The sequence below is a fragment of the Myodes glareolus genome, chromosome 23, assembly GCF_982192425.1.
Source record: "Myodes glareolus chromosome 23, mMyoGla1.1, whole genome shotgun sequence".
Classification (NCBI taxonomy): domain Eukaryota; kingdom Metazoa; phylum Chordata; class Mammalia; order Rodentia; family Cricetidae; genus Myodes; species Myodes glareolus.
Window position 1 is genome coordinate 56,751,431 of NC_142048.1, and position 11,048 is coordinate 56,762,478.

Below are 11,048 nucleotides of genomic sequence, written 5' to 3' on the forward strand. Positions count from 1 at the left end.
TCCCTGCAGCCAGTGCTACCCGATGGTTTAGCTGCTGGTCAGTGGCTATCACTTCACTTCCCCTGGCAAAGACATTCATTCCAGCACCGAACCAAGTGTGGTTTCTGGAGTTGGAAGTTGGTTAGAGGAGGCCCCAGACTGTATCAGTTACTCTATACCTTGACAAAGACAACTTAGAGAAGATAGGTTACTTGGGCTCACAGTGCTAGAGAGATAAGAGTCACGGATCATGTAGCAGAGTCTCAACAACCAGCAGTAGACATGGTGGCTGGAACAGGAAGCTGAGAGCTCACACCTTGAACCCAAGTGGGAGCAGAGATTTTGATCTTAAGACCTGTTCCCAGCTCTTTGCCCCATCTACTGCGAGAATGAAGACCATTCTCAGCAATCAGACGGTCGACATTCCAGAAAATGTGGACACAGTCATTGTGAAGGGCCCCAGAGGAACCCTTCGGAGGGACTTCAATCACATCAATGTAGAGTTGAGCCTTCTTGGGAAGAAGAAGAAGAGGCTCCGGGTTGACAAATGGTGGGGCAACAGGAAGGAACTGGCCACCGTCAGAACCATCTGCAGCCACGTCCAAAACATGATCAAGGGTGTTACACTGGGCTTCCGCTACAAGATGAGGTCCGTGTATGCTCACTTCCCCATCAACGTCGTTATTCAGGAGAATGGGTCTTTGGTTGAAATCCGAAACTTCTTGGGTGAAAAATACATCCGCAGGGTTCGGATGAGGACAGGCGTTGCTTGTTCTGTCTCTCAAGCCCAGAAGGATGAATTAATCCTTGAAGGAAATGATATTGAGCTTGTTTCAAACTCGGCGGCTCTGATACAGCAAGCCACGACAGTTAAAAACAAGGATATCAGAAAGTTTTTGGATGGTATCTATGTGTCTGAAAAGGGAACAGTGCAGCAGGCTGATGAGTAAGACCTAAGTTACCAGCTCCAGAAACAAGATCCTGAATGTTAATGCGATTTGGGGTGTATTTTGGGACAATAAAAGACTTGTATTGGAAAAAAAAAAAAGACCTGTTCCCAGTGACATACTTGCTGCACCAAGGCCTCACCTCCTAAAGCTCCCCAAACAGGGCCACCAACTGGGGACCAAGCGTTCAAATGCCTGAGATCATGGGAGACATTTTTCATTTGGCCACGACTCAGACATTGCTGGCACTGCCTCTCAGAGGACAAATGACATTTCAGACAGTCCTTTCGTGGAACCTGAAAGCAGGAATGGCCCAAGAATCTGTCTGCTTGCCAACTCCAGACCCCATAAAACACTGTGACATCCTTGAAATCCTCAAAGTTCAGAGCTGGGGATCTGGCATAGCAGCCCCACAGACTATGACTGTATCCGCCATGGGTATAGCTGGCCAGCTGTTATAATTCTGCATATAGCCCCTGTGTCGTGTGCTAAGTAGTCAAAGCCTCTACCGCTTGTGCCTTCAAGTCCCTGACACCCACACAAAGCTGAGCTCCAGCCATCAGGCAGCCTCACGGGTGCACCTTTATGTGTGGCTGATATCCGTGTCCATGTCATGCAGGCTATGAAGCATTTTTGAGTTTTATCCCTGGAAACGTCCGTGTTCAAGGGACCACCATTCTGGGAATATGCCCAGCCTAGGAAGTCAGCATCAAGCCAGTCCCACAGCAAAGATGATGACGGTCCTGAGCGCAGCAGGGACAAGGTGTTGGATGAAAGGGGTCCGGCCTCCTTCATTTGCAAAGGCAGGCATGCAAGAGCTCTTTCTGATGGACTCAAGGACTCCTTTCAGAGAAAAGAATTCAGACCATCTATCAGGATTGCAGACTCTCTTTTTTCTGTTTCTTTTTTAAAATTTATTTTTATTGAGCTCTACATTTTTCTCTGCTCCCCTCCCTACCTCTTCCCTCCCCCCTTCAACCCTCCCCCAAGGTCCCCATGCTCCCAATTTACTCAGGAGATCTTGTCTTTTTCTACTTCCCATGTAGATTAGATCTATGTAAGTCTCTCTTAGTGTCCACATTGTTGTCTAAGTTCTCTGGAATTGTGGTTTGTAGGCTGGCTTTCTTTGCTTTGTGTTTAAAAACCACCTATGAGTGAGTTCATGTGATAATTGTCTTTCTATGTCTGGGTTACCTCACTCAAAATAATGTTTTCTAGCTCTATCCATTTTCCTGCAAAATTCAAGATTCCATTATTTTTTTCTGCTATATAGTACTCCACTGTGTAAATGTACCACATTTTCCTTATCCATTCTTCAGTTGAGGGGCATTTAGGTTGTTTCCAGGTTCTGGCTAGAACAAACAATGCTGCTAAGAACATGGGACTTTTTTCTTAACCATATGTGTCCCTGTGATCTAAACCCCAAGAGAGCAAGGGGATCCCAAGGCATGCCCGCAGATGGAAGAAGTCTTTTCCAATAACCCTTCAAGCCATATCATCATCTCACCCAAATGGCACCTCAGGGCTTTTCTTATCCATCCCATCTCTTTGGGACCATAACCAGAAGACAAGGGAATGGCGTGTGATGATGTCTCCTGCTACCGAGGTTCAACTCTAAATCATGGGTGACAGGTGCTTGCTGGCTGTTGCCTTTCTCTGCATGGCTGAGCTAAAAGTGCCTCATGTGTGGTCGCCCATTCTCACAGAACAAGGGGCCTCATTAGTATCGGTTGTGGTGACTTCCAGTTTGGTTCTTACACCTCCCTGGGACCTAGATTCCACAGCCCTGTCCCCTCCCCATTTCTGGTGGCCACTAATCTTTTAGAAAATTTGATAGTCACAGGATTCTGGACCCCAAAATAAAAAAGTCTATAAAGCCTGGCTCAATATTTTCTGCATTGCCTTTAGGGTGTCTAGAGACTCCATGCTGCTTAGGAGTCCCTGATCAGGAAAGATAGCAGCAAGAGACTCCCGCAGTGGCCCCATGCTCTGCTCTGGAATCTCCAAGTGACCTTCAACAGGAATGCCAAGCCCCCAGCCATACAAGGGCTTCAGACACAGTGGAGACAATGCTGTCTCTCTGCCCTGTGCCTAACGTGGTGTCCCACTCAGAATGGGGACAGAATGATGGACTTGTGCCTGTAATTGCCATAGATGGAACCAAGGTTGGCAGCAAAACAAAAAACTCTAGCTGAACTACAGAAAACCGTCCCGAGTTTGTCATGCTTTCCTAAGATTTCCTTTTTTACTTGTCTCAAATTTGATGTCTGCATTTTGCCTAAATTATCAAGCAAATGCAATAAGAGATTGCTTGCAGGATACGCTATTCAACAATTTCTCTTTCTCCTCTCACCTCTCTCTCTCTCTCTCTCTCTCTCTCTCTCTCTCTCTTTGTCTTTTTTTCCAAGAATACTGCATATCAGCAACTCCTCTGGGGAAAATAACCTGAAAACCTGCATAGTGGATGCTGAATGACTTAATGGATAATAAAATGGCTCATGCCTATGAGGCTGCTATTTAAAGACCAACTTGACACTCTGTGTAAAATGAATACTAGTTTTTATGTAATCATGGGACCTTTCCCAGCTTTCCTGCCAAATCTGCTATTTCCGGAGGGCGCACTTTTCCAAGCAAGTTAGATAGCACTTCGGAGACTAATTCTGAAGACTCAGGAGGACAGCTGATCTCCTGAACTGCTCCCAAACGGTGGGTTAAGAAATTGAGAATGTATTCAAACCCCCAAAGCAAGAAGAAATCTAAGACAACATTGTAAAATATGACCCCCATGTCCTTGTGTGCACTGTCACAGAGATGGAGCCCCGTTCAAGGTGCATGGAGACTGTTTGCACCCCAGTGAGATCCTAGGTGAACCTGAGTTCCCCCATTCCATTTCCTCCTCAATGTCTCCCATGATGCCATCTGTGTGGGTCTCACCACCAAATCCCAAAATAGGCCTCATACCTGGGTCACACGGGTTGCCGGAGCATCTCGGGACCTTCAGCTGGACCTGTCCTCATCCCGGGCATAGTAGGGAGCCATGATGGGTTATACTGACTGTCAACCGAAGAGGCTAATCTCTGGGAATGTCACTGATTGATTTTCTAGATTAGGCTAGCTGAAGTGGTATTGTGTAGTATGTTTCTCCTAGTTGCAACATTCTTCCAAACTGAAACATTGCCCCAGGAAGGAAGAGGGGCTCAAGAGCCTCAAGTAGCAAACAGCAAGTAAGCAAAAGGTTACTTATCCCTGAGGATCAGAAGCTAGGGATGTTTTTGATGACCTTACCAACAGTGTAAATGCCAGCAAACAGCAGCGAAGGTTAGGGACTGACCACTAAAACTGCAGCAAGAAGAGATGTTCTGTTCTGACTGTGAGGCTGCTGTGGAGACCTCCACAGCATGGTGGTTGCCCACACTGCCATGGTATCTATTGGAACAGTTTCAGCACCAGGAAGGTCACAGGGAGAGGAACGTGCATACATGCACAAGTATTGGCTACATGCTGAGTACAGGCTATATACACATCAACTCTATATACATACTTCTTCCCCCCTCTTTTAATTTTTATCACACATGAACTATGCTACCCCAGGACATTTTCATACAGATATATAATGTACGCTAACCACAAGCCCCCAAGTCCCCTTCTGTGCACACCTCTATACACACTTCGATGCCTACTTCTATGCTTGCTTGTACAAATACTCTTGTCCACATGTGCACATCCCCTTCCATACGTCCCTCCTAAGCACAAACATAGTCTTTTAGATGCCCATTTCCATAACGATGCTTCCGCCCCAAGGGACTCTATATGTCCTTTTAAATATACTTATCATGAATAAAGGAAGCACATACACAAGAAAAGCAATATATGAGCCGAATGGTGGTGGCACACGCTTTTAATCCCAGCACTTGGGAGGCAGAGGCAGGTGGATCTCTGTGAAGAGCTAGTTCCAGGATAGGCTCCAAAGCTACAGAGAAACCCTGTCTTGAAAAACCCAAACAACAACAAAAACAAACAATATGTGGAAGAGTGGATGATGGGAAATCCAGAGTCAGCATGTGACACCCCCCCCATCTTGTCCCAGCCAGCTGCATAGCCCTCACTCAATCTCTTGGGACGTCTAGATTTTCAGCATTGAATGAGCAAGCTGCAGTAGTCAGTGTGGAAGATGCTTACCATGTAACCATGCCCACTGTTTGCTATAGAGTTCCCTAAGAGACACGTGTACCCTAATATAAATCCTGTGAGATGAATTTGCCCTGTGCAGGGTTAATTTGTTGGTGATCTCTGCCTCTAGATGCTCAGTGCTCTGCAGGGAACACTCAGGGCCCAGCATGAGTGACCCCCATGTACAGCGCTGCTCTCCTGTGGCTTGCACCAGGGACTCACACTTGGTCCATGATCCACTTGCTGCCAAGTCATACAGTCATACACCTGAGTCTTTAGGAACCCAACAACCACCCAGAACCTGGAGAACAGTTCAGGGAATGTGCGGAGAGCTCCTAACCTTTCAACAAAACCCTACCCCCCTCCTGTGCCAGCACCCTGGTTGTCCCCCGTGGATTCTAGGTGGAAAACACGACCAAACCCGATTCACCCCACCCAAGCCCACACCCTCGGGTAAGGTCCCTGGCTGCGTCCCATAGAAGCAGATTGCCCTCAAGGAGGCGTTGCTGCCAGGTGTGGTCTTGGAACTCAGCATGCGGCTCCTTGGTGTCTTCGGGACATCCTTCCCTACAGATTGGCTAAAAGCCTCACCTGAGACATCTGTCTCTCTGGCTCATTCCCTACTGCTCAGCACCTCCCACTGCCACCCGACCTAAGCAGGTGCCAGCTCAGGCTTTGACCCAAGCTGCTTTGTTGTTGGTCTTACAGCTGCCCCTCTTCTCTGCCTGGAAAGCCTGGTGTCTTTAGAAGTGCAGGAAGCCAGGAGGCAGCCCTAGGAAGCGCTTCAGATTTCACTAAGCTACTAGCCCTGCCCCCTTTTTATCTTGTGTTTGCTGCTCTGACATAAGCAAAAATCTGTGGGAAGAATAATGGTCTTCGCCGTGCATAGTATTACCTCATGGAGTCCTAGGCACTCAGGGAGGCCCTCAGCGACCACGGCTGTCCCAACAATCAGGGAGGACACTTGAGATGTGCACCTTTAGCCCCACGGTTCTTTCTTCAGCCACTCCATCCTGTCCTCGGAAGTCCATGTGCCAGGCTGAGGGACACTTCCATTTCTCCAGGAAGGCTTGCTCCTGGCTCTTGGCCCCAGTCTGGGGCTCCCCACGAACCCTGTTCCATTACTGCTTTGTTGGCAGTGCTCCTTTCTTGCCATCTTCTCAGAGGCGTGAAATGCGGGTGCTGAGGGCTGGCAGAGCACACTTCCCTGCAGCCAGAGCTCACAGGACCCAAACAGCCCACCATCTGATGATGACAGGAGAGTGTCCTAAAGACCTCACGTGCTCCCAAAGGAAACGGAAGCACAAGAAGTGTTTTTAAAGCAAAAATATCCTCTGTGGCTTAGGAGAAAGAGTCGGAGTTGAGATCACAGCATCGCGTGCAGCTGACGTTTTAGGAGGAAGTGCTATTTAAAATTGTGGCTTGGGTCATAAACTAGATCCACACAAGCTTCCCAGGTTGGATATCACTGGAACAGCAACATCAGTGAGGACAGAGAGGAAACAGTGTAAAAAGAACCAAGAGGGACGCTGTATTTGCGTAGTCTACAGCAATGCGGGTGATACGCGCACGTGAAGAGAGGCCAAGTGCCAAGACTGGCGCCCGCCGGTCCCAGAGAGAGCACATGTTGGGTGGGCTTGCTTTCACACAGGTGTGCCCCTGAGTGAAGGCGAGAGTCTGGCGAAGAGACAATGAGCAGCTGTGCAGTAATTAGCAGCTATCAAACCCCAACGGCTCTGTCTACTGCATGTCTGCCCCTGTCAGATTCCAACGTTCTAGAATAAGGTGAGGGAAGGAGCTGGGGTCAGGAGCTGAGCAGGAACAACCAACACACTCATTACCTCCATAGATTTCAGCCCTGTCAGGCTCGGCACCATCTTTTAAAAGTGAAATACATCTGTGAAAAAAGGGTCCTGGTATTTTGACTGGAATTGCATTGAATCTGTAGATTGCTTTTAGTAAGATGGCAATTTTCACAGTATTGATTCTTCCGATCAATGTCTTTCCAACTTCTAGTGTCTTCTTCAATTGCTTTCTTTAGTGTCCTACCCTTTTCATTGGAGAGATCTTCCGTTCCCTTGATTTGGTTTATTATTGGGTGTTTGTTTGTTTGTTTGAGGGGTTGTTATTGCTGTTCGGTGGGGGGTGTTGTTGCTGTTTGGAAAGTTGTTGCTGTTGATTTTGGAAAAGCCCACGGATAGCCAAAATGCAAAAAAGCATCACCATACCTGATTTCAAATTATACTCCAGAGCCATAGTAACAAGAACAGCATGGTGCTGGTGCAAACACAGGCAGGTAGATTAGCGGGATAGACCAGAAGACCCAGATGTAACTTTGCACAGCTAACTGATCTTTGACAAAGACTTCGAAAATATACATCAGAGAAAAGTCAGCATCAACAACAAATGGTGCTGGGAGAGCTGGATTTCGACACACAGGAAAGAAAAATGAAACTAGATCCTGACCTCTCACCTGGCACAAAAAGGAACTCCAAATAGAGGAAGAAGCTTAAAGGAAGACCCATACCTGAAACCCAATGTCCTGAAGCCACAAAGGAGAAAGTGAAGGCTATATATCAACTCACAGGCATCGAACTTCCTGGATGGGGTGTAAGTGCTTCAGAAATAAGATGGATGGGACCTCAGGAAACTGAAATGCTTCTGTATAGCAAAGGGCATTGCCATCTGGGCAAAGAGGCATCCCACAGATGGGAGGGAGGATTAGGGCAGAGTATCTACGACAACCATTGAACTTAACAGACTATAAATACCAAGAAAACGAAACAATCCAGTTTTTAAAATGAGCCATGGAGCCCAACAGAACGTTCTCAAAGGACGAAATAGAAATGGCTAGTAAGCACTTGAATGAGTGTGTTCAACATTCTCCACCAACCGTGAAACTCAGGTTAAAACTACCTTAAGACTCATTTTTGCCACCATCCCCACTCTGGTCGGAATGGAATCATCAGGATGGATATGGCCCAAGAAGAGCCTTGCGTCCTGTCAAGGGGAACGGAAAGGAGTGCAGTCACTTTGGGAACCAGTCTGGAGGTCTCTGAACAAACAAGAAACAGAACTGTGATATGACCCAGGCACCATACCCTGGACATAAACCCGAAGGACTCTGAACCAGAGATGCCCGTGTTTCCATGGTCATGGCTGTCGGGTTCATCTATTCACCATGGCTAGGAAGTGGGACCACCCTCGATGTCCAGCTGATGGATGGACAGTGACAATCTGGTAAATATACACAATGGACTATCACTCAGCTGCAAAAGGAAACTATTAAATTTGCAGGTAAATGGCTAGAACCGGAAATAATTACCCCAAGGAAAGCTCTGACCTCCATGAAACCTTCAGACCAAAAATGTGAGTTCCTGTCTCCGCCCACCGTACATTCCTCTCCAGTGCTGGATTAAAGGTGTGTAACCCAGCCTCTGTGGCGAACTAGTGTGGCTGCTGGGATTAAAGGTGTCTGCCAACACTGCCTGGCCTGTATCACTGACTAGTATGGATATTCTGTGCTCTGGTCTTCAGGCAAGCTTTATTCATTAAAATACAAATGAAATATCACTACATGAACCTGTCCGGCTTCTCACATGCCGGTTCATCATAACATAGTAACACACACAGTGTTACTGGACAACTTCAGGCAGGATTCCATGTGCAGCCAGCGTGATCCTGAAATAACCGGTGTTGCTTTGCATTATGTTCAGGAGCTGCCCCTTGAACAACCACTGTCCTAAATGGCAATTGTGACTCAGTAGCTACCGGTAATGGTTTGGACACCTTGGCCATAGACAGGCAGGAATTCTGTTCCTTCAGACACTAGCTCTATCATGGCCGCTAAAGGAAACTTTATCTAGATCTCTATTCCTCTGTAGAACTCAGGATTCAAAGGTTAAGGGCAAATTCTGCTCACTCAGAGGGGCTGAATAGCAAGAAGCTAACTTTCTCTCCTCGCTCACTGCTCCCCCAACCCAGGTGTCCTTCTGCTCAGCCCCACTTAGGAACCCTAGGTTCACCTGGCTCCTCCCTACCACTTCCTGTCAACTGTTTGCTGACTCAGCCTCCAGACCCCAGGTTAATCTTATTTAAACAAACAAATGTAATACATCTTTGAATCATTAGACAAATACTCCACAGCATAAACGAGTGTAACACATCTTAAATTAATATTCCACAAAGAATCAGAGATTCACCCTGGGCCATCTGGGTTCTCTGTGCCCAGGGTGTCTCCTCTGTGATCTGGCCTTGTTTCTTCTGTATGTGTTTGACATGCATGTTCATGTATGCAGGCTCACATACACATGCGCATGAGGTCAACCTTAGGTGTCATTCCTCAGGTGCTGACCGGCAGGGTCATCTCACCAACTGGCAATGTATCTCACTGACCAGCAGGGCATCTCACTGGCTGGAAGTGTATCTCACTGACTGGCAGGGCAGCTCACTGAATGGGAGGGCATCTCACTGACTGGCAGGGTATCTCACTGACCAGCCTGGTCTGGCTTGCTGCTGAGCCCAAGGGACCTGCTTGCCTCTGCCTTCCCATCACTGCAATGACAAGCACTTGGCCATCACACCCAGTTTTTTCACAGGAGTTCTGGGGTTCAACTCAAGACCTGCTCCTTGAATGACAAGTACCACGCCAACACTCTGCAGTCTCTAACCTTACTTCTTGAATGCTAAAATTGTGAGGCTTCTTGTTTTCCTTTACCCCAGACAGACAAGGCTCACAGCCCGCCGGCCAAGCATGGCTTCATCGCGGAGATGGGGAAGGCAGGGCAGCACCCTGTTTCTCAGGAATCCCTAATGAAGACACTCAGAAGTGAAGAAAAACACAAAGTACGCTGCACTGTAGGGTGACATATCGACTTCAGCTTACCCCACCAACACTTTGTTTTCAGATCAATACATCTGACGGGAGTTCCAGCACAAGTCAATAATACCGTGCACTCCTGGCCCATTCCGCATGCCCTGAGAGGCTTACAGTAAGCGCCTGGCTTCACAGTAGAGCTATGCTGGGCAGGGTCAGGACCGCAAGGCTCCTCACCAATATTAGAGTCCTCGCCGCTTTGCCAAGCAATGATTAAGATGCAGTTCAGAGTCGTTAGTGTGGCCCTGACAGTGAAGATGGGGGATGAGGAGCAAACAGGAGGGTGAGGAGAGTACACTTTCCCACTACGGAAAACGTGCCGTGCTTGGTAGTGCCGAGAATGAGATGACGCCGCTCATCTGCCACCCACCGTTTGCAGAGGTCTGATCACAGGAGGTCCGCTGAGGAATGAGTCCTCTACCTGCAGGAGCAAGGGCATCAGAGGCCTCAAAAACCTGGAAGTCTGGAGATCTTATGGCATCCTCCCAATGTACAGAGATACAGTGAGAACAGGAAGGGATGGGAGGAGGGTTCCCAAGATCGTGGCAGGTGACATTCAGAACACCTTGACTGAACAGTAGCAAAATGCAACACTTTAGAAGCATCTGCCTGTACTGACGGGACCAGCATAAGTCTGTCTGATGCTGTGAGAACTCCTTCAGCCAATAACCTTTAGGATACAGACCACACTCTGGGCGTGGTCACATATATTATATATACAGATATAGAAACGTGTACAGTCCCTTGGCTGCTGGATTCAGTTCCTGTCCCCCGCTCATGCAGAGGACTGCTGATCTGTGAGTCTACCCCTAAATAAAGAGACCTTTATTATACTCCATTCTGAGCTAGTGTGGGACTACTTTATTATAATCGTCTACATCTGGCGCCTGGGGAGGAAATGAGAGGAAGTGACACACTAAAATGGTACCAGTGGCTGGACTTAGGAGATGGGGGAACATGCCAGGAGGCCCAGGAATGTGGGAGTGTGTAGCACCAGCGGGAATCTAATGTAGAAGGGAGGGATTAAGGGAAAGAGTGACAAATGAATAGCTTGGAAGAAAGTAGATGGATGGATG

The 11,048-nt window shown here is 47.7% G+C and overlaps 1 pseudogene; it reads left to right on the top strand.

Moving 5' to 3' along the window:
• Positions 1 to 350: 350 nt before the first annotated feature.
• Positions 351 to 971, top strand: LOC148118368 (large ribosomal subunit protein uL6 pseudogene; annotated as a pseudogene).
• The last annotated feature ends 10,077 nt before the right edge of the window (positions 972 to 11,048 follow it).